The 23,868-nt window shown below is 34.5% G+C and overlaps 1 pseudogene; it reads right to left on the bottom strand.

Annotated features, from left to right (window-relative positions):
- Positions 1-15,141: 15,141 nt before the first annotated feature.
- On the bottom strand, positions 15,142-19,475 carry LOC120147794 (annotated as a pseudogene).
- Between the last annotated feature and the right edge of the window lie 4,393 nt (positions 19,476-23,868).

Here is a 23,868-nt window from a genome sequence, read left to right as displayed (position 1 = left end):
GCTCACTTACTCGATGTCAAACTCAGATAACAGCATCTGCCATCGGGCTAACCTTCTGGAGAGAGCATACACACCTATCATATACTTTAATGGATCTAACTTGGAAATTAGCCAAGTGGTATGGTACATGATGTATTGTCTAGGTCTTCGAGTAGCCCAGACTAAAACACAACAAACCTTTTTTATGGGAGGATATCTTAAATCACAATCAATTAACTTCTTGCTTAGGTCATAGATGACCCTTTCCTTCTTCTCGGATTCATCATGCTGACCCACGACACATCCCATTGAATTTTGAAATATGAACAAATACAAAAATAGAGGTTTGCCTGGGATGGGAGACATCATGATAGGAGTGTGAGATAAATACTCCTTTATTTTCTCGAATGCAGTCTGGCAGTCCTTATCCCATGCTCCAGGGTTGTTTTTCGAAGAAGGCGAAAGATTGGGTCGCACTTATCAGTTGATGATATATGAACTGCACTATGTAATTCAATCTTCCAGAAAACCTCGAACTTCTTTTTGTGTTTGTGAGAGAGGTAGATTCTGGATAACCTTATCCTTATCGGGATCAACTTTCCTGCTAACCACGAAGCCTAGCAACCTTCTAGATGTTACCCCAAATGTGCATTTACTGGGGTTTAATATCAGCTGGAACTTTCTTAATTCTTGATAGACCTTTCTTTGATTCTCGATATGTTCACTCGGTTTGTGCCTTGACAATCATGTCGTCGACATAAACTTTGATTTCTTTGTGCATCATGTCATGGAATAAGGTCACCATAGCTCTTTGATATGTTGCCCCAGCATTCTTCAATCCGAAGGGCTTCACCTTGTAGCAAAAAGTTCCCCATATTATGATGAACTTGGTCTTTTCCATGTCTTTAGGATGCATCTTAATCTGATTATATCCTGAAAATCCGTCTATAAACGAGAAGAAAGTGTTCCCGACTGAATTATCCACGAAAGTGTCTATATACGGCAGAGGAAAATTGTATTTGGGACTTGCCTTGTTAAGGTCCCAATAATCAACACACATGCGCACTTTCTCGTCTTTCATTGGAACCGATACTATGTTGGCCACCCATTATGGATACTAGGCCACTTGAAGGAAACCATCATCGAATTACTTCTTGACCTCTTCTTTGATCTTAAGGAGCATTTTAGGTCACATTCTCCTTAGCTTTTGTTGCACGGGTTTGTATTCTGGTTTGATAGGCAGTTTGTGGACTACCATATATGCATCTAGACTCAGCATGTCTTGATACGACCATGCAAACACATCTCTGTATTCTTGAAGTAAGACTATTAAGTTTTGTCTTACTTCAGCCGAAAGAGTTGTGCCAATTTTGACCTCCTTTATCTCCTCTTCGGTGCCCAGATTCAAGACTTCAATTTTCGCTTCATGTGGAAATATTTGTTTGTCTTCTTTTTCTACCATCCTCAACAATTCGGTAGGTAAGTTGCACTCCTATTCATTGTTACATTCTTCAATTTCCCCTAGACAAATAAATGATTCAAAATCCACCTCCGGATCAGGATAATCAGTGCATGCATTATTGTTATCTTAGGACCTAAATTAAAAAGGAAATGTGTATGCATGAGAGCAAAATATCCTACACGGAATGATCGAAAATTAAATTCAAAAGAGAATGAAATGGAGTACTAAAATTAAGGAAAATTAAATTCAAAAGAAATGGAATAAGAAAAATGTTTGTCTTGAAAGAAACTACATCTTTTATTGAATTTAAAACAAAACATTTATTCACCCTTACAAAAGATCACCTATTGCCCCAGGTATAGGCGAATAGGGATAATTTGAATATTACTCTAAAAGAAATTTGAAAATCACAGGTAGTTCTTCTACCGACTAGTTGTTAAGCACATACCCTGGTGGCAGTGGGCGAATTCCAGATCTATCCGCATCTTCAGCATTCTCTGTGCTTACGGTGTTAATACTCGAGTCTTTCAGAGTTGTTTCCAAATCTAGTGAGGTGGTTTTAAACACATAACCAACTGATTTAAATGTGTCATAAAGAGGTGGGAATATCATGGGTTCCCATTGAAATTCATTTCAACCCAATCTGACCAATCTTCTTTCTCGATTATTTTGAATTTATCTCCTATTTTGTTACTGACTGGGCTAAAAACCAAGCCCAAACTGATCCAACTTTGTTATAGGAAGTACGGGATTAATCATTCCTTATAGCAGATTCCCAATTCCTCTTCCTGTCTTAACACCTCTTCCCGAGGTCTGTTTGATCTCTATTTTAGTGCATTCAGAAAGTCAGGGTTTGGAAATGTTTTTTACTTCAGCCACAAATATGGCATTCACAAATTCTAAGGAGCATAATGAATATTCTATCGCCTCCTCATCTACTTCAATGTCTGGAGCATCCGTGGTCACACTCGCCACAATATCTTCTTCGGTATTAATAATTATCAGGGCCCCATCAATGACAAACTTGAGTTTTTGGTGCAGCGTGGATGGTACTGCACCAGCTTGATGAATCCAAAACCTTTCCAAAAAGTAGTTGTAGGAATGCACGATGTCCATCACTAAAAAAACAATTTTGTAAGTGGTCGGTCCGATGGTTAAAGGCACCTCAATCTTGTCGATTACCTCATTCTTGGTCCCATTAAATGCTCGGACCATGCTCTGGCAGGTTCTCACGTGAGAGGTATCTATTGGTAGCCTTTTCAATGTCACTAAAGGCATCACATTAAGGGTTGAACAGTTTTCGATTAATACACTCGGTAAGGCGTGCCCCTTACAATGAGTGGTGATGTGTAATGCATTAGCTCGACATCTTCCTTCAGACGGAATCTCATCATATAAAAATGAGATGAGATTATCAACTTAAATGTTGTTAACCAGTCGATCCAACTTGTTGACTGGTATGTCTTGTGGCACAAATATCTGATTTAGGACATTCAAAAGTGCCTCCTGGTGTGCCCCCGAGCTTAGCAGCAATGCCAACATTGAAGTGCTTGTTGGCAAGCTATGTAGTTATTCTACAATGCTGTATTCGTTGTGCTTTAAAAATTTTAGAAACTCTCTAGCTTCTTTCTCCTTTATTGGCGCATTGATTATCGATACATCCCCTTTGAAGGGTTCAAGTAGTCTTTAGGGGGACTTAACCTCTTTGAACTAGCGTTTCCCCACAGCCTGCCCCACTTCGTTGTCATCTTTCTTCAAGGTGTTCACTTGACATTCATATTTTCATGGCACTTGTCGGTTGACCTTATAGAAAAAAGGTTGGGGGTGTTGTGATCACCACTTTTGCTTGTGTTTTTTCTGTTGTCTTCACCTTAGGGGTAATTATCAAAAAACTACCCCTGTCATATCCTCTTTCAGATGATTCTTCGATAGCTCAAACATCCGCTTCCAGAGAGTCTCAAGCTTTTTCATAGAATTGCAACTCCCTCCTATCCATCATGAGCTAGATCAAAGCTTTAAATTATATTCAATCTTACACCTCATGCCCCTATTCATTGTAGTAAAAACAGTGGTTACCATCTTCACTCCTTGATGTATCTGGCTGTGGTGTGAAAACCCTACTTTCACCATCTGGCTCTATACCCAAGCCAAAGGAGACTTTATTTTAGAAACACCAATTTTAACCTCCATGTCTTTCTCTGTAGTGACTGTATTAATCCAGTCTCTTGGTGATTAGGCAAAGGATTTTGTACAATATTTGGTGCTCCTGAGTTAAAGTGGATCGAATTATTATGGTGCATTCTTTGTACGATCCTCTTGAATGCGAGGTAATTTTTAATCGAGTTCCCCGGTACACCACCATGGTATTCACAGTGAGTGTTCTCATCATACCATCTGGGGTATAGAGACTTCATCGGTTGCATAGGGTATGGTGACACTACATTAGTGTCAAAGAGCTGTTGATATAATTCATTGTATGACATGGGAATATAATCGCTCTTCTTCCCTAGGTTCCCTCGGACTTTGTCTAGAAGTACCTGACGGTACAACTGCAGTTGTTTTTGTGTTAGAGATTATAACACCTTTATTGGCATTGTACGTGTTGACGTTGTTAATCTCTCTATCTTTATTCTTCATGGAAGGTTTCTTGCTTGATTCCCCTCCCTCGATTTTGCCTTGTATTATGGCCATTTCAATCATCTCTGCGGCTATAACTAAATCTGAGAAATTTCCTAATGTGATTACAACCAGGTGCTTGAAGTAAGGAGCCTTCAAAGTCTATACAAAGAGCTTCCTGGTTTCCTTTTCATCCAATAGTGGATGAACTTGCACAACTAAATCCTATCATCTCTATGCAAACTGTCTGAAACTTTCGTTATGCTTCTTCTCCATGCTTCGTAGTATAACTCGATCTAGTCTCATATAGTTTATGTGCTTGTATTGTTCCAAGAAATCCTTGGCTAGATTTTTCCAGATCTTGATATGAGATTGGTTTAGCTGATTGTACCACCGGATGGTTAAACCATACAGGCTCTCTTGGAAGCAATGAATCAGGAGTTGATCATTTCCCACATATCCTCTCATCTTCCGATAGAACGTAGTGATGTGAGCTGAAGAGTAACTATTTCCATCAAATCTCTCGAACCCAGGGACTTTCAATTTTAGTGGAAGCACCAAATCCGGGACCAGGCTTAGTTCTAATGCATCAACTCCATAGTAATCATGGTCCCTTTTGTCCACCTTCATTTGGTATTCCAGCAGCTTGATTTTCTCTTCCATCTTTAACATCTTGTCCACCTCATCAAAATTTGGTATGTGGTAATCGTTTGAATTATTTTTTAGGGTTGGATACAGAAGTATGTATCTTTACAATATATGAGGTTTTCTCATTTGCAACAGATGAGTCCCCTTACAGTCCTGGTAAGATTTCAGGCGATATAACCACCTGCAGGGTAGGTGGCATAGCTACCCTATCAGACGAACCCGTCCCATGTGCACTTGTTTGATGTAAGCCAGATAACTTGGCTACAATTTGATCGACCAAAGACTTTTGGCTCTTCGTGATTATATCCAGAGTACTTTGATTATTCTGGTTTATCTTTTCTTTTAACTCCCTTTGTAACTTCAACATGTTCTCCTCGAGTTGAGCAATTTTGGCTTCCATTTGTCTTTTCTTTGTGGGGGTGTTGTGAGGATGATGCGTGTTTAGAGCTTGTGGAGGTAAACTCAATGTTTGTTCTTTCTTTTAATGAGACATTTTCTATTAGTTAATGTGAATGTAAAAACATGGAAAATAGAAAATAAACATGGAAAATAAAAATACAAAGTATTAAATGCATGATGTATGAGAATTAGAGGCATTGATCCAGAAATGTGTCTGTTATTATAAATAATCCTTATTGAGACAAAAGTGTTTTATCTTTTAAGAGACAAAAAATATTTAAAAGGTATATCTGGACAAAATCCTCTAGACCCCGAACATATTCTAATAGGTTAACAAGTCTTCTTCCTTCATCTGTCACTGGTTGAATGCCTTGTCGAACAACTCTGGCTTCTCTTGCTAAACCATGCAAATGATGGGCTGCCTTTTGTACTTGCTCCAAGAAATCTTAGATGATTGCATCTCTAGCTTTCACCATTTGCTGGGCCTGTTCCCAACGAAAACGCCACTGCAACCCTCCATCAAAGGGCACTATCTGAAGCTCGCGTGTTTGTTTCTTGAATCCGTCCACAATGGCCTCCAACTCAGCTATGGTTTTTCCATCCCGTTCTTGATGTTTCTGAATAGACTTCTCTAAATCAGCTACTTGGATCCTCAAACGCTGGTTCTGGAGATGTATGTCTATCAAACGTCTCTGAGAAGTCTTTAGTTGCTCTTTCAGGGTCTCTCTTTCATCATGTCCTTCAAACTTCCTTTTTAGGCTGCTAGCTTCACTTTTCCAGTACTCGGAAGATATTTTTAGATTAAAATTGCTCTGAACTTGTTCTTGGTACCCTTTTATCAAGTCCTCGAGCTCAAAACAGGTTTTTTTTCTAAGTATCGACATCTAATTTCAACTGGAACCTTTCAGCCTCAAGTTCCCTTACCTTCTATTTTAGCTCGTTCTTTACAGCTTCAAATTCTTTCCTTACTATCTCTAGCTCGGAATGAACATGCATAAGATGTTCTTAAATGGTCCAAGTGTCCTCATGATTCGGCACGGGGATGTTGTCATTTTTCTTTACCTTCTACTATTCTAAATAATCTAGAGTAAGCATGTCCTTAGCAGCCACGACATCAATTCGGAACACTTTCTTCCATGACTCGGCTACTTCCTTGTCCATTTTCTTGTAATTATCCTCATGGTATGCAAATTTCGATCCATATATTCCGTATGTTACTGGGATAAACTGGCATGCCCCATACTGTCGAAGTGCCAAAAGTGGAGAATATCCAACTCCTCCCCATAATCCAAGTAATCTCATAGAATTTGAATACCCACATTGGAAGAAAATGTCACTGTGGGTTAACCAATGAGCTCTCTAAGAAATATCCCTATCCTGAAGATGTGTGAATACTTTCACCCACATTTCTTTTTATACGCCTTCTTGCCATTTCAGAGTAAGGAATTCCCCCAAAGGTGAATAAGTTATGATAAATCAGAAATAAGAAATCATGTTAGTCTTCCAAAAATGACTATGGATCCAAACTTGGTGAAGCTGGGCACACCAGTCTTTCTGCAGCGGTTGAGAGAGCAAAAGGTCTCAGCTAAAATTGTCGGTGCTGGATTTACTCGCCTCGGGAGTTGTTCAAACAGTTCCACCATAGATGCATCAATATACCCTAAAGTCCTCAAGAAGATAACTAAACCAAAAAGGCCCAGTGCGAAAAGATCTTTGCCTTCCATTCATCGGATGGTTCTTTATTAGTTGCTTGATATGGCCAAGAAATTCCTTCCCCGTTACCTTTGTGTCGAACCCGGTCAACTACCCATTTTTCATCTACCCCCGCAACCTTTTCCATTCCATTCTTGAAAGATTGACTTTTGATGTGCTTAATGTAGAGTCGCTCCATTCTAATTCCCTCGCAATGAAGCAATGTAGTATACTCTTCGATTGTGGGAACCATGTCCTCCTGGTTAAAGGTGAAATAGTTATACCCTAGATTTTAGAATTAAACCAAGGCTTTAATTAGGGGATCATCTGTCTTGACATAGAGTAGGCGTGCGATATCACCATACCACTGGCTGAACTTCTGCTTTTGGTTACTCTTCCAGCTGTCCCAAGTGCTCCGTAGCTCTTGAACATCATTCTGCTTTAGGCTGACATAAGCATAGCTAACCAGATCTGACACATAGCTTCCTTGTAGTCTGTCTCCCTTTTCTTTCTGAGTCTTTTCAGACCATAGTCGTACCTCGGCATTTTTCACCTTTTGCATTACAACCCCTTTGTCCATTAATGAAGATTATTTATGTGTAACGAACACCTTTTTATGGACCAATGACCTCTTTTTATGATGTAAATGATAAAAAGACAAACATGAAAGGAAATTTAGTTAGTAAGATAATAATGATAAAAGAAAAAAAAAAGATAATTTGCATGATAAAAGTAAAAACATCATAGGTTCTAAAGAAGGTACCCGAGTTCTCCTTGTCGGTGCCCCTTAAGACTGCCAGACCCTTAGTCCTAAGCCCATTACAAGCTCATGTGGATTAAGTTAAACTCGAGAGGATACATTCCCTTATGTCTTTGCGGAGAATAAATTCACACGTAGACATAAGGTATATGAATCCTGAATGCTACTTGTTAGGCCTATGAGGAGAATAAATTCTCACGAAGGTATTTCTTTCACCCCCACTTAAAAGGGTTCGAAGCTTGAGTATAGAGCCTTAGGTGGAAAAGAGTTTGATAAGCTGAAACCATTGAAAGAAAACGTTTGTACAACTATTTATTTGAAAAGATAATCAAAGGTAAGTAATAAGGATAGAAAAATTAACTTAAAATTTAAACTTACACTTTTCAATTAAGAAGACAACTGGAAATTAACATTAGCCTGACTCACTTACCTGAAGTTCCCAGCAGAGTCGCCAAGCTGTCACGACCGTCTTTCAGGTGGGTCTGGAATTGGGCTTTGACTTAAATAAGTGGGTTAGAGTCGTCACCGATCATTTATTTTAAGAACAAAAGCAGGTTGATCGGATACCTTGATTTTTTTATCTAATCTGCATCTTACCAAAGATATGTCGGATTCGGGAGTCGGTTACAGTCAAGGAAGGATTAACACCCTTGAACTGCCCTTTCGGTACTAGTCTAATTTCCAGTCGTCTTAATTGAGAAATTTGCAAGTTAAATTAAAAGGTAAAATTTGATCCAAATTATTTACCTCCGATCGATTTAAAAGAATACCCTTGAAAAGTCAAAAAAAGCGTTAGATTGGTAAAATAAAATGTTGAATCCAAAAGAAAAATAAAGGTTAAATTATGATATTTTAAGTAAACAAGAATAAAATATACATGCTGAGGAACTAACAGAAATAAAAAAAAACAAATTGCACATATTAAAAACACATAGCACATAACAAATAATATAAGAAAAAAGAAGTCTATTAAATTAAAGGTGAAATAAAAAAATTAATTGCGGAATTAAATATAAACATTTACCAACTAAATTTAAAAGAAAAATAAAAAAAAACAAAATAAAAACAAAAATAAAAGTAAAAGAAGAATAACAACAAAAAACTAAATTAAAAAAGGAAAAATGGATAAAACGAAAAAAATTGTTAAATTAAAAAAATAAATGAAATAATATAAAAAACCCAAAAAAGAGTTAGTAAGAAATTAAAAAATAAAATAAAATAAATAAAATGTAAAATAAAAGAAATAAAGAAAATATAAAAAAATAAAAAGTAAAAAAACATAATAATAAAAAATGGCGGATTTAAAAAAATAATAATAATTAAATTAAAAACGTGACTTAAAGAAACAAGGAATAAATTAAAAAGAAATAAAATGGATGGTAGGTTTAAGAGAGAAAAATGAAATTGAAATAAAATTAAAAGTGTGAAAAGATTTTAAAAATAACCAGGGGCATACCATACCCGAATGAAAAATACTGGGGGATTCGGTCAGGTTGTCTGGTCGTATATAAGCCAAACTTTCAGAAACATCACTCATTTCCTTCCCCTCCCCTAAAATAGATCAAAATCATTCCCTCGTTTTTCTCTCAAGTCTTCTTCATGAACGAAGAACACGACCACCTGGGTTCATAGAGAACGAATCTGATCACCACCGCCTCGCCGGCCGCCATTCATCGGCGGAAAAATTAGGATTTTTTTACACCATTCGAAAGCCTAAGCCTTTCTCTTTTCAAAAATCCAAATCATTTTTTTCAAAATAGCCTCGAGGAGGGCTAGATCTGAAAAAGATCATTCGAATGCCCTCCCCTCCGATCATCAGTTAATCCCCTTTTTTGGGTTTTTTCGAGTCAAAAAACAAAGAAAACAACATCAACCAAGCCACATGTGTGTACAAAAGACAACCGAACAAGGTAAAAACAATACCTTTTTATTTCGTATGTGCTTTCGAAAGTTACAAGTTTCTCTCCGATTTCTCTTGCTTTTTCTTGTATTTTCTCTGAGTATTTCTTGTGTTTTTATATGTGATTTTACATGTATATATATAGTCTTAGGATTTCTATTTTTAGTTCGGTTCTTTAGACTCATGTTAAAACTAAACTGCATTGGGTTGTTTATTTTTGTGTCCCATGAAACCACGCCACCGAGTGCCGAGAAAGACGGGCTATTGGTTGCGGTCGAGTGGTGAGTTGTAGCTAGGATGAACACTCTTCAAGCGTTCCTGACCGTCATATGGCATGTTGATCTAACGGTCCACGTTATGCGACGTTGAAGGAAGTGGTGTGAAACCCTAACTGGCTTCTACTATGGACCATTGGATCTCATCTGGATCCAACGATGGGGATGCTTGGAGGCTGGGGCCAAGGGAAGGTTAGGGTTTTAAAACCCTAACCAATACTGACTGGGTCGGTTCGGGTCGGGCTCCAGATTCGGGTTTGTTACTGCTGGGTCATTGTTGATCTTCGGGTTTGGACCTGACATAAAAACCCAGAACAAACCTGTTAAACAATAACATGTATAAATGGGTTCTTGTACATATACTATATAATATGAATATGTAAGGTACAATGTATACATTATATAATGTAAATATAAATGTATGTACGGTACAATGTATATATTATATAATGTAAATATAAATGTATGTACCACATTAATATAAGTGAGCAACATACATATAACAATACATTTATATAATATAAACCATATCAAAGGTCAGACGAAAATATATGTCTACAATTTTATTAATCAAGATTTAATTTTTTTATTAAATCAAGATATTAAATTTGATTACAATTGCTAATGTAACTTTCACATATAACGGCAGTAGCTACCAATCGCGATAAGCAAGATTTATGTGGTTGACTTTTGTTTCCCTCAAGGCTGCCAGTTATTATTCTAGGTTCATTACCTGCTGCATCCCTCTATTATAGGTTTTGTATTTATTGATCCTATCTATTATAGAAACCTATTCAAATTAATCTTTCTATTATTAAAGTAATCAATTTAATTCCCATATTAAAAAAGAATTAAATATGGTCATTTTTAAAAGTTAACATTTAATGTTTATAAATTATAATTATTGATTAACAAGATTAATAGTTTGATAGATTTCATGATTTAACAAATGATTTTTTTTGTTTGAATCTAAAATGAAAAAAATAGTTTATTGTCATATTTTAAAGGCTTAAAACACAATCCCCTAAATTTCATATTTTATTGAATTTCCTCTTAAAATCTTTTATAGTTATGTCGCTAATTAAGGAAATACGTAAGATTTTATGTTAGGGGAATAAATTTTTAAAATTATAGGAATAGATCAACTTATAAAATTATAGAAACGAAAAAATAATTTCAAAAAAAATATATAAAAAAATCTAAAATATATAATAAATTTAAATTTTCAGAAAAATAACTTCTCCCGCCGAATCTTCTCAGTCCATCCGTGACCCTAGCATTTAAATTTCTTATTCATTTCACAAAAATCGATAAAGAAGTTTTGGTCAATAAGATTGTGCCGTATAGTACTTCTGAAAACAAAAAAAAATGCACATGATTTTAATGAAATATATATATATATATATATATATGACATATCAAGTCTTTTAAAATTTCTTTTCGTTTAGTTTAATCCCTAATTTTGTTATTTGATCATAAATTGACCCCTATTTATTTATGAATTTTATAATTTATTATAGAGAAAATAATCTCAGTGACCAAAAATCCCATATAATATACGATTTTAACCAACTTTTTTCAGATTTGCCAAAATGACCAACAAAATCGCAATGCGATCGCTAATTCGCAACGCGATCTCCATTATCGCAAATCAGTTTCCAGATTCGCAACGCGATTATGACTATCGCAATGCGATACTGACTTTCGCAACGAGATTCTGACTTTCGCAACGAGATTCTGACTATCGCAACGAGATAATACAGAATCGCAATGCGATTTTCAAAGTTCGCAACAGGTTTTAGTTTCGCAACATCCTTCTGAGTGGGACATACCAGATGACTTACAAATAGTTTTGCCACCAGCCATGGACAGAAGGCTACCTGGCCGACCAAAAAGTCACGATCGTATACCGTCTAAGGGTGAAGAGAAGAAGAGATCGACATGTAGTCGGTGCAAGGAAAGTGGTCATACAAGGTTGACATGTGATTCACCAGTGCCATCACAATCATCTTTTCCTCTACCAAAATATGGATCCTTATCAAAATCCAAAGCTCATATGGTGTCAAGCAAAAGGCAATCAAAATCGCAATCATCTTCAAAATCTCAATCACAACCGGCTTCACCTTTTGGGACTGTTAACTTAGGTGATTTTTAAATGCAAACGTTGTATTATGTGTATTTTATGTGTGCACTTTTAACATTTTCAGTTAGGCATGTATTAGTAACTTGAGTTTGAACATTGCTATGATCTGTTCAGTTGTTATCACTTATTAGACATTCATTTGACTATCGTAACGGGGAAATCGCAATGCGAAAAATGACTATCGCAACGCGAAAATGGCTATCGCAACGCGAAAATGGCTATCGCAACGAGAAAATCGCAATGCGAAATGAAAATCGCATTGCGATTTTCTCATTGCGATTTTCATTTCGCATTGCGATTTTCATTTCGCATTGCGATTTTCATTTCGCATTGCGATTTTCATTTCGCATTGCGATTCTCTCGTTGCGATAGTCAGTTTCGTGTTGCGACAGTCTGCTTTGCCTTCAACATAATGCAGATTGAAAATCAACAAATCAACTATTACATTTCAATCAATTAAACAAGAACAAATAAGAATTATGTACACATCAATTAAACAAATCAACATTTACAAATCATTTTTTACAAATCAATTAAACAATCAAAAAATAATAATAATTCTTATTTCCTCATCAATTATTGAATCAATGAATCAACTTTTGCACCCGTACATCCATTTCACGCAGCTCACTTAAGGATTAACATGCAGAAACCAAACATTTGCTCAAACAAGACTTCCTACACATCTAAAACCTACAAACAGCAAATTATTGAATTCTAGGTACTTAACCAAACATTTTCAAACCAAAAGGAGTATATATGTTAACAAAACTTGCATTTGACTTACCAATTAACAATGGATAATTTCATAACGCGGATGCAGGTAGGCAACGTCTCGAATATATCACTCTAGCCATATAATGCCGAAACCACAAGCCTACTGCAGCTCTATCTCTATCGGTGGGAGGTAGAAACTCTGTGCTTCTCGTCGTCAAACGCGCCAAGCACATGCATACGAGAGGACCACAATCCCCTCTGGCTCCCGGTGATTGTTGTGGCGCGGTCTCGTCTCTGACAACTGTGACATTGAAATTCTTTGGCTTCTTGTGTCCAGAATGAGTCCAATAATTAATCCCATCCAAGAATTTAGCCAAATGAGAGCTCCATCCCTTGATAATATCTCTCAAATCAAACAGTGATATGTAATTTATCATGCTGTCATATACTATTATCTTCAGGGATGGGAGCTGAAGTTGGACGAGAAGCCAATGACGACGTTCCAAAACAGGGATAAACACCTGCAATCATAAGTAATAATTCATTTATTTGCGCACTTATTTATGAACACCTTTAAAAAATTTTAAAAATAAACACTAACCTTATCGACCTCCTACCATGCAGGATAAAGTTTAGCTTGTCCATTGCCCAACGAAAATGATTCATCTCGTTGATTCTTCAAGTGAACTGCGTGAAAAGCCGCCGGATTTCGCCAGAGATGGGGACGGATTTCGTCGGAGATGGGTGAGAGAGTGAGAGATGGAGATGGGACTGAGTTGTGATTTTAGGTTTTAAGTTATGAGTTGCGATTACGGGATATACTGTGGACGGTTCAGTGTTCCAATATATTAATATTCGTGTTTGAAATTTGAAAATAAAATACGCTTTGCGATACTAATGGCCCTTTGAAAATCGCATTGCGATTATGTATTATCTCGTTGCGAAAGTCAGTATCGCGTTGCGAAAGTAAGTATCGCGTTGCGAAAGTCAGTATCGCATTGCGATTTTGTATTATCGCGTTGCGATAGTCAGTGTCGCATTGCGATAGTCAGTATCGCATTGCGATTTTCCAAATTCGCATTGCGATTTACTTATTCGCATTGCGAATTGGGAAAATCGCAACGCGAAATTGGAAAATCGCATTGCGATAGTAATAATCGCGTTGCGAATCTGGAAACTGATTTGCGATAATGGAGATCGCGTTGCAAATTAGCGATCGCATTGCGATTTTGTTGGTCATTTTGGCAAATCCGGAAAAAATTGGTTAAAATCGTATATTATATGGGATTTTTGGTCACTGAGGTTATTTTCTCCTTATTATAATATTTTTATTTTTGGATAATGTTGTTTTATATAAATTTTAATATAAAATAAAAATTATAAACATCAAATTTGTAAGTTATTTATTTTATTTGATTCTTGTTACTAGTAAAATGACTAAATTGATCCATTTAACAATAGTAAAGGAATGAAGTTGAGCCACCCTCTATAATAGAGGGATTAAATTGATCTATTGAATAGTATGTGAACTAAATTAATACAGCCTCTATAATAGATGGACCTGACAGGTATTTTCACCTGTTATCACACCGTAGCTTGGCATATAGACAGCTTCTATAAAAGTTGGAATATATTCCTTCTAGATAGAATGTGAATTAGCCCATAAAGAATTGGTCTTTATAAACTCAACACACGGAAGCGAGTGGCGGCAAAAGCCCATCCTTTCCTTATACATACATATATACATATATATATATATATATACATACATATATATATATATATATATATATATATATATATATATATATATGATATTAGTAATTGTTTATGTTGTGGCCTGGTGCTGACAATAACATATGGACATTAAAACTAAAGTTGTTGACGTCTCTTTTCTCTTTCACTTAGAGGACACCGGAGATTCGGAAGCTGGTTATGCCGATCCCGCCATACCTGCTGGTGTAAACTATGCTCAAGATGACGATAATGACGATGCAGAATCATGCAGCTGTGACACTACGTCCGATCTTCTTCATATGGTTCTTGAGCTTAATTATAACTTAGATGGTGGCAATGCATGTGTTGGAGATGACGACGAAGACGATGGCGAGGTGGTGAATCAAAAGGAGGTTCATTTGTATAAAGAAAGTAAGAAATCATCGGCTGTTTCTATTGATTCGAATCAAACCAAGAATGAGATGGAAAAGAACAGGCTATTTTGGAAGCCTGTTTAGCATCTTAGGCTATGTTTTATTTTTTTCCTTTCATTTTTTTGTAGTTAGCCGATAACATTATAATTCTATGCAAATCAACCATGTAAGAAAACTTTTAAGACCTATAGAAATATGTCAAAACACAAACACAAGTTCAGTCTCATTGCTAATTTTATGACGCAATTGATCGAATAGAGTCAAACCGAAATCCGAAATATCCAAAGCATGTTCCAAATCGTGTTGGGGATGAAGCATCATCGGTTAGACAGCATTAGACAAAGACTATAGTTTGTCTATCATCTCCACATCCTTATCGGCTCGGTTCTTCCGACAAAGCTCTCGTCAACTTACCTCAGAGTCATCTCCGTCATTTGTTCCGTAGACAAAATTCTCGTTCTTTCTTAGATTCAACGTTGCAGGCTGAGCAACTTCTTGGACTTGAATGATCCTCTTATGCAAATTCATCAGCTGGTTTCTCCAAAAAATCGATTGGTGACGTTCTTGCTATTCTCATCCAATTGCCTCAAGAAGCATGCCTCGATTTCGCCTAGTGACTTGACTTCATCTTCATCTCCACTGTAGTTATTGTAAAGGGCGTTATCGTACTCCGATGTCGGACCTTTCAGTTCACAGCTCGTTTCCATCTCTTGGTTACTATCGAACTCCTTGTCCGTCAGGCCGTCGTGTGTACGAGATGACATCGATGAATATCCTCCTCTGGTTAAGCTCTCTTCACGTTCCTGCAGTGCTTTCATGATCAAGGTCTTCAGTAAGTTCATTACTAGAACGGCATGCATCAGAGCTGTCAACGGATCGGACATCTGCTCAAAATCAAAACCGAACAACTTCGTCTTAGACTCTTAGTTCCATTGCAGTACGTAGTATTCGAGAAACAATTCAAATACATATCTTGAATACCTGAGTCATGTTCGGAGCGAACACCATGGCGATGTTTCTCGCATTCATTTTGTTCGACTCCTCTTCCTCAACAACGTCTGCCATAAGATCAACAGCCCAATTGAGCAGTGCAGCTTCAGTCGACTTCATCTGCTTCACGAGATCGACCGATTCTTGTTCGGTATTGCATTGGAGAACCTTTTCGGGGGAAAGTCCATCAAGCACACCTGAAGGAAGCTCCCGAAACCAAGCCTTAATAAGGCCGGCAAGACAATGGACGTCGATATTATCCGGCACGATGCCCCCTATTCAACTGATCTCTTACATGCTCCTCCTGGCTGTTTTCGGGATTGATCCGAAAAATCCCTTCTGCCTGCAACACCAATTGAGAAGAAAATCACGATCAAACGATCACATATAATTGAATCTCAGTTGTCATGTTTATAAATTTAAACCTTTAGGCCTCCTTGTGAATAAAGTCTCTCCTGCATCAACAAGAGTATTGTTGGGACGCTGTTCCCTTTCGAATCGAACGAGCATTGCATCGATTCCGGCGAGACACCGAACACACTAGCGCTGCAATGAACGTCGACGGTTACAATTAAGTACCGACAAACTTGAAAACTCAATTGAATTCTAGCACATGGTCATTAATGTTCTTTGAACATGAGATGGTACAAGTTCAAAACACATCAGAGAATCCAAGGAAAAAGGACAGTTTAAAACTTGAACAATAACGATTCAGCTAATTTATCATAAGAAATTCCATTGAAAACCCAAATATTTTGTTTCACCTAAAACAGTCGAGAACATGACATCATTTACTCACTTCACCTATTCAAATGCAGGGTTATTGATGACATTTATTGCTTGCACTCTTCAGGTGCTGAAAAGAAATAACCACAAAATATGATATCTGTAAATAATGCCAACAGAGTGCATAACTCAATGGATTCGTACATATTCAATCAAAGTTTGAGTGAAAAAAAATTAAAACTCAGTCGAGTTTATGAGTACCATTTTATTATTTTAATTTTTTAGTCGAGTTAAATTTATGAAATTCAAGTAAATTGAATATATATTTGTTCGTGTTTCTATTCAAATTTAGATGTAATTATTTATAATTTTATCGTTCTACTTCATTCTAATATAAAATGATTTTCTCTAATCATATACGATGTATATTCATATTATTTTCAAATTGTAAGATTTGTAATGTTATTTAGTCAATCAAATATTATATATTATTATATAATGTTATTTTTAGAAAGAATGAATTTCGAGGATAAAGTTTTGATGGGAGCAAGGGGTGAGTATTTGATCGGTTGTAGTTAAGTAAAAATAATAATTAATCAAGTTGGCAAGTCATATTTTATCATTAAAATTTTATTTAAATTTTTTGAAGTCAAATCTTACAAAATTTTGAGTAGAGTCGAATCAAATCAAATTTTAAATTTTATGTTTAAATTTAATTGTAATTATTTATAATGTTATTGTATAGATTGATTTTAATTTAAATGATTTTCTCTAACCATATAATATTTACATATACTCCTATATATTTATTCATTTTTACATGTGTAAGTAACATTTATAATGTTATTTAATAAATCAAATACATTGATGAATTATAAATCAATTTATAATGATATTTTTTAAAATAATTGATTTTAAGAATAATATATTGACAAAATATAAAGGAATCATATTATTACTAGAAAAAAATAAATTGAAAATTTTTACAATTTTAGTATTAAATGGAATAAAATATAAAATTAAGAGGTTAAACTACAGAAAATGAAATTTATAGTTAAAGATAAAAATTGAAGTTATATAGGTATTTTAAGGTCGGGGAAACATGAAAAGTGGAGGAATAAATTGTAAAATAAAATAATTTAATTTAAATTTGATAAAAATAGATTTCAAATAAAAAAAATAATGGAAGGTTAAATATAGGGATGGCAACAGGCCGGGTTCGGGCCGGGTATTGGTCCCCGTCTCTGTTCCCGTTTAAAAAATCCGTACCCGTCTCCGCTTAAAAACCGCGCGAATTTAAACGGGGATTCCCATCGGGTAATTGGGGAAAATCACGGGGAAATGGGTATCCCGTTTAGCATAAACTGTTATTTAAACGGGTATCGGGTCGGATATATATATTTAAATTAAATTTATTATTATATATATATATATATAATTATTTTTAATATTTATCGAGTCGGGTATCGGGTCGGGAATCGGTCGGATAATCGGGTAATCGGGGCGAGGATTACCAAACCCATCCCCATCCCCGTTTAGCATAGACAATTTTTACCCGTCTCCGTCCCCGTTTAGCATAAACGATTTTCCCCATCCCCGTTTAATGCGGTTTTCGATTTTCCCCATCCCCGTTTAATGCGGTTTTCGATTTTCCCCATCGGGTTCGAATTTTTTTTTTTGCCATTCCTAGTTAAATAACATCATTTGTCTCTTTCACATAGCTTTATTGAAAAAGGAGACAATCCCAGTTTAATAAATTAAGTGTTGAGGATTGTTTTGAAAACTGGACCAAATCGGTCGGTTCAATCGGGAACCGTGTGTTAGTCCGGTTCAATCTAAACCGGTTGAACCGCTACTAGTAAACCGACCAGAATCGTTGAACCGTTCGAACCAGACCGACTGAAAATCGGAAAAAACCAGAATAACATGAAATTTTGTTTTTTTAAAAAAAAATTAAACCAAACAACGTCGATTGTTAAATGAGCCAAGTCGAACTCGAGTATTGCTGAGCTCGACTCGAACTTGAAAACTAAGCTCAACTCGACTCAAACTCACAAGCTAAAAATTATCAATTTCAACTCAAACTCGAAATATAATATTGAAACTTGAACTCAAAAAGGCTTGAACTAAAAAAAAATTAGAAGCTCGATTGAAGTGAAAGAATAATTCACTCAATGCTCACCAAAAGGCTCTATGATTTTAAATGCTAAATTACCTCTATTATTTATAGAAGTTAGTTGTGATGCTCTTCTATGTTTATTAGCAATGTGGGATTGTTTTGTTCTCATATTTTTACTCTTTAGACTTTTGGGATGCTCTTCTATGTTTCTTAGTCATGTGAGATTGTTTTTAAAAAAACAATTAAACCAAACAATATCATTTTGTTATAATTTTTTTTAACCCCAAATTTATTTTTTAATTATAGTTATATAATTATATTGATTATTAATATGTTTACCTTAAATATTATGTGTAGTTAATTTGAATCATTTGTTTCACTTGATTTTATGGTTTTTAATTATATATGTTATGACTTGCTTTGAATATGACTTGTGATATAAAAAATTATTTTTTATTAAATATTTTTGGTATTTTTATTTAATTTTTTTTAAATAATTATGACGTCGTCCGATTCTTTCGACCGATCGAACCGATTCAACCGGTTGAACCAGTGAACCGATAGCATGATCGGTTCGCTAACCGATCCGATTCTAAAAACCATGGTGTTGAGTTCATTCTCAAAATTTCCCATTGTCCCTTCAGATCTATACTAAAGAACACTAACATTAACATTTCGAACTTGAAACAATTAAAAATGAAATCAGCTTAGCAAAATATAACCCAAAGGGAATTTACCTTGCACTTGGAACTCGACCAGGGATCTCCAATTCGAACTCAACAGGAAGACCCAAAAACCCATTGAACCGATCAAACGTCACGTGGGTAATGTGTTTTACGTTGGTCGGCCACCCGATTTCCATATGATGAACGGCGGCCGAAGAAACCACTTCGTCTCGCCTGTCCACCCGACAAGAGTCACCATGACTAGACCAGTCATTTTCGGAGGTCACGGAGTTTAAAATTGTGTGGGGTTGTTTAGTTGTTGAATTCGAAGTGAAGGGGAACGGAGTTGAGTTTCTATAGGTGTTTAGAGTCAACGTCCACTTGTTTTTTCAAATTTTGTTCTCTTCTCACTTTATCTACTAGTTTGACCTTGTGGTTTCTGTAATATTACGAGAGTACCATATACTCAGGCTTATGAAAAAATCTTTTAAAGGTCCCTGTACTATGTGTTTCTCACATATCTAGCCCTCTCCTAAATTTTATCATTTATAATTAGGAATGACATTTTTATCCGGACCCGATCAAGTCAATTTTTTAAAAAAATGGATTTGAACCAGGTCGATTTTTTAAGGATAGGATCGAGTCAGGTTTGGGTTTAGAATATATAATTTAACCCGATATGACTCGATATAATATTATAAAACTATTCATATATATTTAGAGATAATTATAATATAGTGTTACTTATATTATTTTTCAATTAGGTCATTATTTTATTTAATAGAATGATTTTTTATATATAAATTTATTAGATTAGATTAAGTCGAATCCAGTAAGGTTCTGCTAAACTCGAATTGAGTCAGGTGCGGGTAGATTTTATTTTTAAATAATGTTTAAGTGGGTCAAAAATCGAATCTAATTTGACCCATTGTCATCCTTATTTATAATCTTAAAGTCAATATTTTTCATTAATTATACTAAATAATTTGAAATAATTTATTTTTAAAATATGTGATGATGTAATATATATTGTACTTTTGAATAAATATTGTCTAATTGTACAAAAATGTCAAAATGTATATGCCTATAAACGAACTGAACGCGGGTGTATTCATGTTCATTTGTTTAATTTTAGCCGAATAAATGAATGAACACGAACAAATTTCTTGTTCATGTTAGTTCATTATGGAATATAGCTTATTCATGTTCATTCATGTACGTTTATTAAAATGATGAACAAACATAAATGAACGAACATAACCGAACAAAAACGAACGAACATAAGGTTAATCAAATTTATATTTGATAAGAAATTTTTTAAATAATTTTAGGGTTTATATTTTCTTTAATTCATTTGGGTATTTTTTATTTGGGTTTAAAACTAATTAGATTTTAAAATAATAATGGGTTTAAAGTAAAAATATATTAGGTATTAATATTTTAAATGAGTTTGGAGATTGAGTTTTGAAAGATTTAAAAGTTTAGGTATTAAAACGAATCACAACTGATAGTTTATGTACTAAAACGAATCACAACTGATAGTTTAGGTACTAAAACGAATCACAACTGATCGTTTAGATACTAAATGCGTAGTTTATCCAAAAGTAAATGTTTAGGATTTCACTCTTGATTTATAGTTTTTTTTCTCATTTTTAAATAAAATTATTAAATAAAATCTTAATTATTAAATAAAAAATTAGAAAATTTACATACAAATTATTTATCACTAAGGATTATCCATTAAATAATTTTCTACAAATGTATTTTTATATAATTTTTTCACAGACATCTTAAGTGCAACAAAATCTAATATTTAATATTTTAAACTCATGCATAGCACAGTACAGTTTAATCATCATAAGTTCAATGATTTGATGGTATTAAAAAATAAAAGCATTTCTTATCAAGATAAATAAGATTGAAACATAATTTTCTCATAGTTTGGTAACCCAAATTTTTTTCAGTCATATCTAAAATTACGTTAACAAAATCTAATATTTAATATTTTAAACTCATGCATAGCACAGTACAGTTTAACATCATAAGTTCAATGATTTGATGTAAAAAATAAAAGCATTTCTTATCAAGATAAATAAGATTGAAACATAATTTTCTCATAGTTTGGTAACCCAAATTTTTTTCAGTCATATCTAAAATTACGTTTTCATTTTATTTTTATTATCTTCTATTAAAAATATAATGACGATATTGATGTGTCACCATAAGTTAATTCTACATGGTGGATTTGGAAAATAAAAAAATTGTCATTTCAACAACTCTATTTTTAAAATGATAGCTGATTAAAATAGAACTTTAGATATGATTTAAAAAAATAGTCGAATAATCAAAATGAAATCGTGGGAATAATTAGATGATTAAATATAAAATTTACCCATAATTGTTTTAAGGCACAATCCAGATTCAGACATTGGATTTTATATTAAGTTACAGACTTTTAAAATTTTAAAAGTAAACGTACCTATAAAATTTTAAAAGTTGTTTTTACTAAAAACATAAAAGATATTCTAGAATACATATATAAAAATTTAACATTTTAAGAAGACAACCACGTCCATGGCACAATCGGATTTGGATAGAAGACTTTGGGAGAAAAACAAATGTCTACTAACAGACACCGTGATTCTCGTCTTTAAAAAGCAATAATAAATACAGGGATTGATTTAGAAATGAAATCATGATTAAGGAAGGCAAACGAAAAGCAATCATCTTCCTTTAATGAAGGATTAACGAGGCCAAGAATGAAGTTCTTCTGTGTGGAGACAAATTTGAAGAGGGAGGCGGCCCAAAGCTAACATAATTTTCCGTATTCATATTCATATGTTTTTGCTTTTATAATGGATGAAATTTTTGAAATTAATTTTTTTAAATAAAATTAGAAATTTAAATCACAACACTTACAAATAAATTAAATTGATTTGGAAATGTCACTCTCATTCCATGACGAATTTCTACAAATTTCGATCCGAAATATTATTAATATTTTTATTAAGGGAAGAGACAATAAATTGTCTTAAATTAAACCTCAAACTTAATGTCATCCATCACTAAAACAACCCTTATCTAGACACTACAAAGTTCTGATTGACGCAATACTGATATGTTTTATGATATCATAATTGTATTAAATTATTGTGTATTTATATAATTTTGTTATAGAGATATTTATGTAATGTAAATACTTTTGTATATGAATTTTAAATATTGTTGTGATCAATGTTTTAGTCTTTATGGGTCATTTATGGACACCATCAACTTCTATGGGTAGATAGCTTTGGATAAATTCTCACTTATCGGAACTTTTAAAAAATTCATATACTTGGATACATGAGTATCATAGCCTCTTGTTAATAATGCTTTTAACTTTTAAGGTACGTATCCTACATTGGGAAGAAAACTACTTTTGTAAAAGTATATATACGACAACTCGTTCATGTGTTTGTTGAATGTTGTAAGACATGTTTCTCTTACACATGCATTGCTTTTGTAATCCACTCAGACCGATGCGGGTAATTCGATTTGATTTGAAGTGTCACATTAGGGCCACCGGAGCAACCCACTGTAAAAATATCAAAAAATTTAAATTTTTTATTAAACCATGTAAACTCATAAAATGATTTTTTAGTATTCAGAAATAAAACAGGTTTTCAGACTCAGATATAAAACAAAATACAATCTACATGCCCCCTAATCACATGTACCATACTCTGCAAGCATCGCCGGAAGAACTCCCTTACTGATGTCGACAGATGCTCTGGTACGATTCTTTTAACCTGAAAATGTGAGTAACAAAGTGAGCTTTGGAAAGCTCAGTAATACAGAGCTACCAGATGATGCTGAAGAACGTGCAAATAACATATAATCATATATGTCCTTATTGGTTTAGACATCTATAGATTTTTAGACTGAGTTGGGGTTCCACTGATATCTCAGGTAATAACAGACAGTAAGTTTTCAGTTCAGAGGAAAATATTTAGATGACTAGGTTCAAGAGACCAGGATAGGTTATCTAGTGTGTTCCCTCAAAACCAGTGAAAAAATACAGATCTTTTTAAAACATATTTTTAAAATTCAGAAACCATAGTAATCCATCCAGCTCAACACATCATAATTTGTAGGTTCCCCAGAACCATACACCCACCGTCACATCGAGTAAGGCCCTGAGCACAAAGCCGAGGAGCCTACAAGTATACTTCCTCCAACAATACCCCCCAAATAAAATATTTATCAAAAACTATTGTAATCCCTCCAACTGAAAAAATCATAATGTATAGGTTCCCCAGAACCATACACCCACCTTCACATCGAGTAAGGCCCTGAGCATAAAGCCGAGGAGCCTACAAGTATTCTTCCTCCAACAATACCCCCAAATAAAACATTTTACATCCGTAAACGAATGTATAAAAAATCAAAACATAATTCAGGTCAAATATCAGAACGAAATTCAGGTCAGATATCATAACAGAATCAATGTCAGGTATCATAAAAGAATTCAAATCGGAACACATATAATATGTTTCCATGGTTCATAAAACAATAAATCAATAATTTTGGTGAAACTCATTTAAAAGCATATAAAATCATCATGTAGTTCATGTGGAACACACTA

This window comes from Hibiscus syriacus, unplaced genomic scaffold (genome assembly GCF_006381635.1).
Source record: "Hibiscus syriacus cultivar Baekdansim isolate YM2019G1 unplaced genomic scaffold, ASM638163v2 tig00110943_pilon, whole genome shotgun sequence".
Lineage (NCBI taxonomy): Eukaryota > Viridiplantae > Streptophyta > Magnoliopsida > Malvales > Malvaceae > Hibiscus > Hibiscus syriacus.
This window is presented reverse-complemented; position numbering and strand designations above follow the sequence as displayed.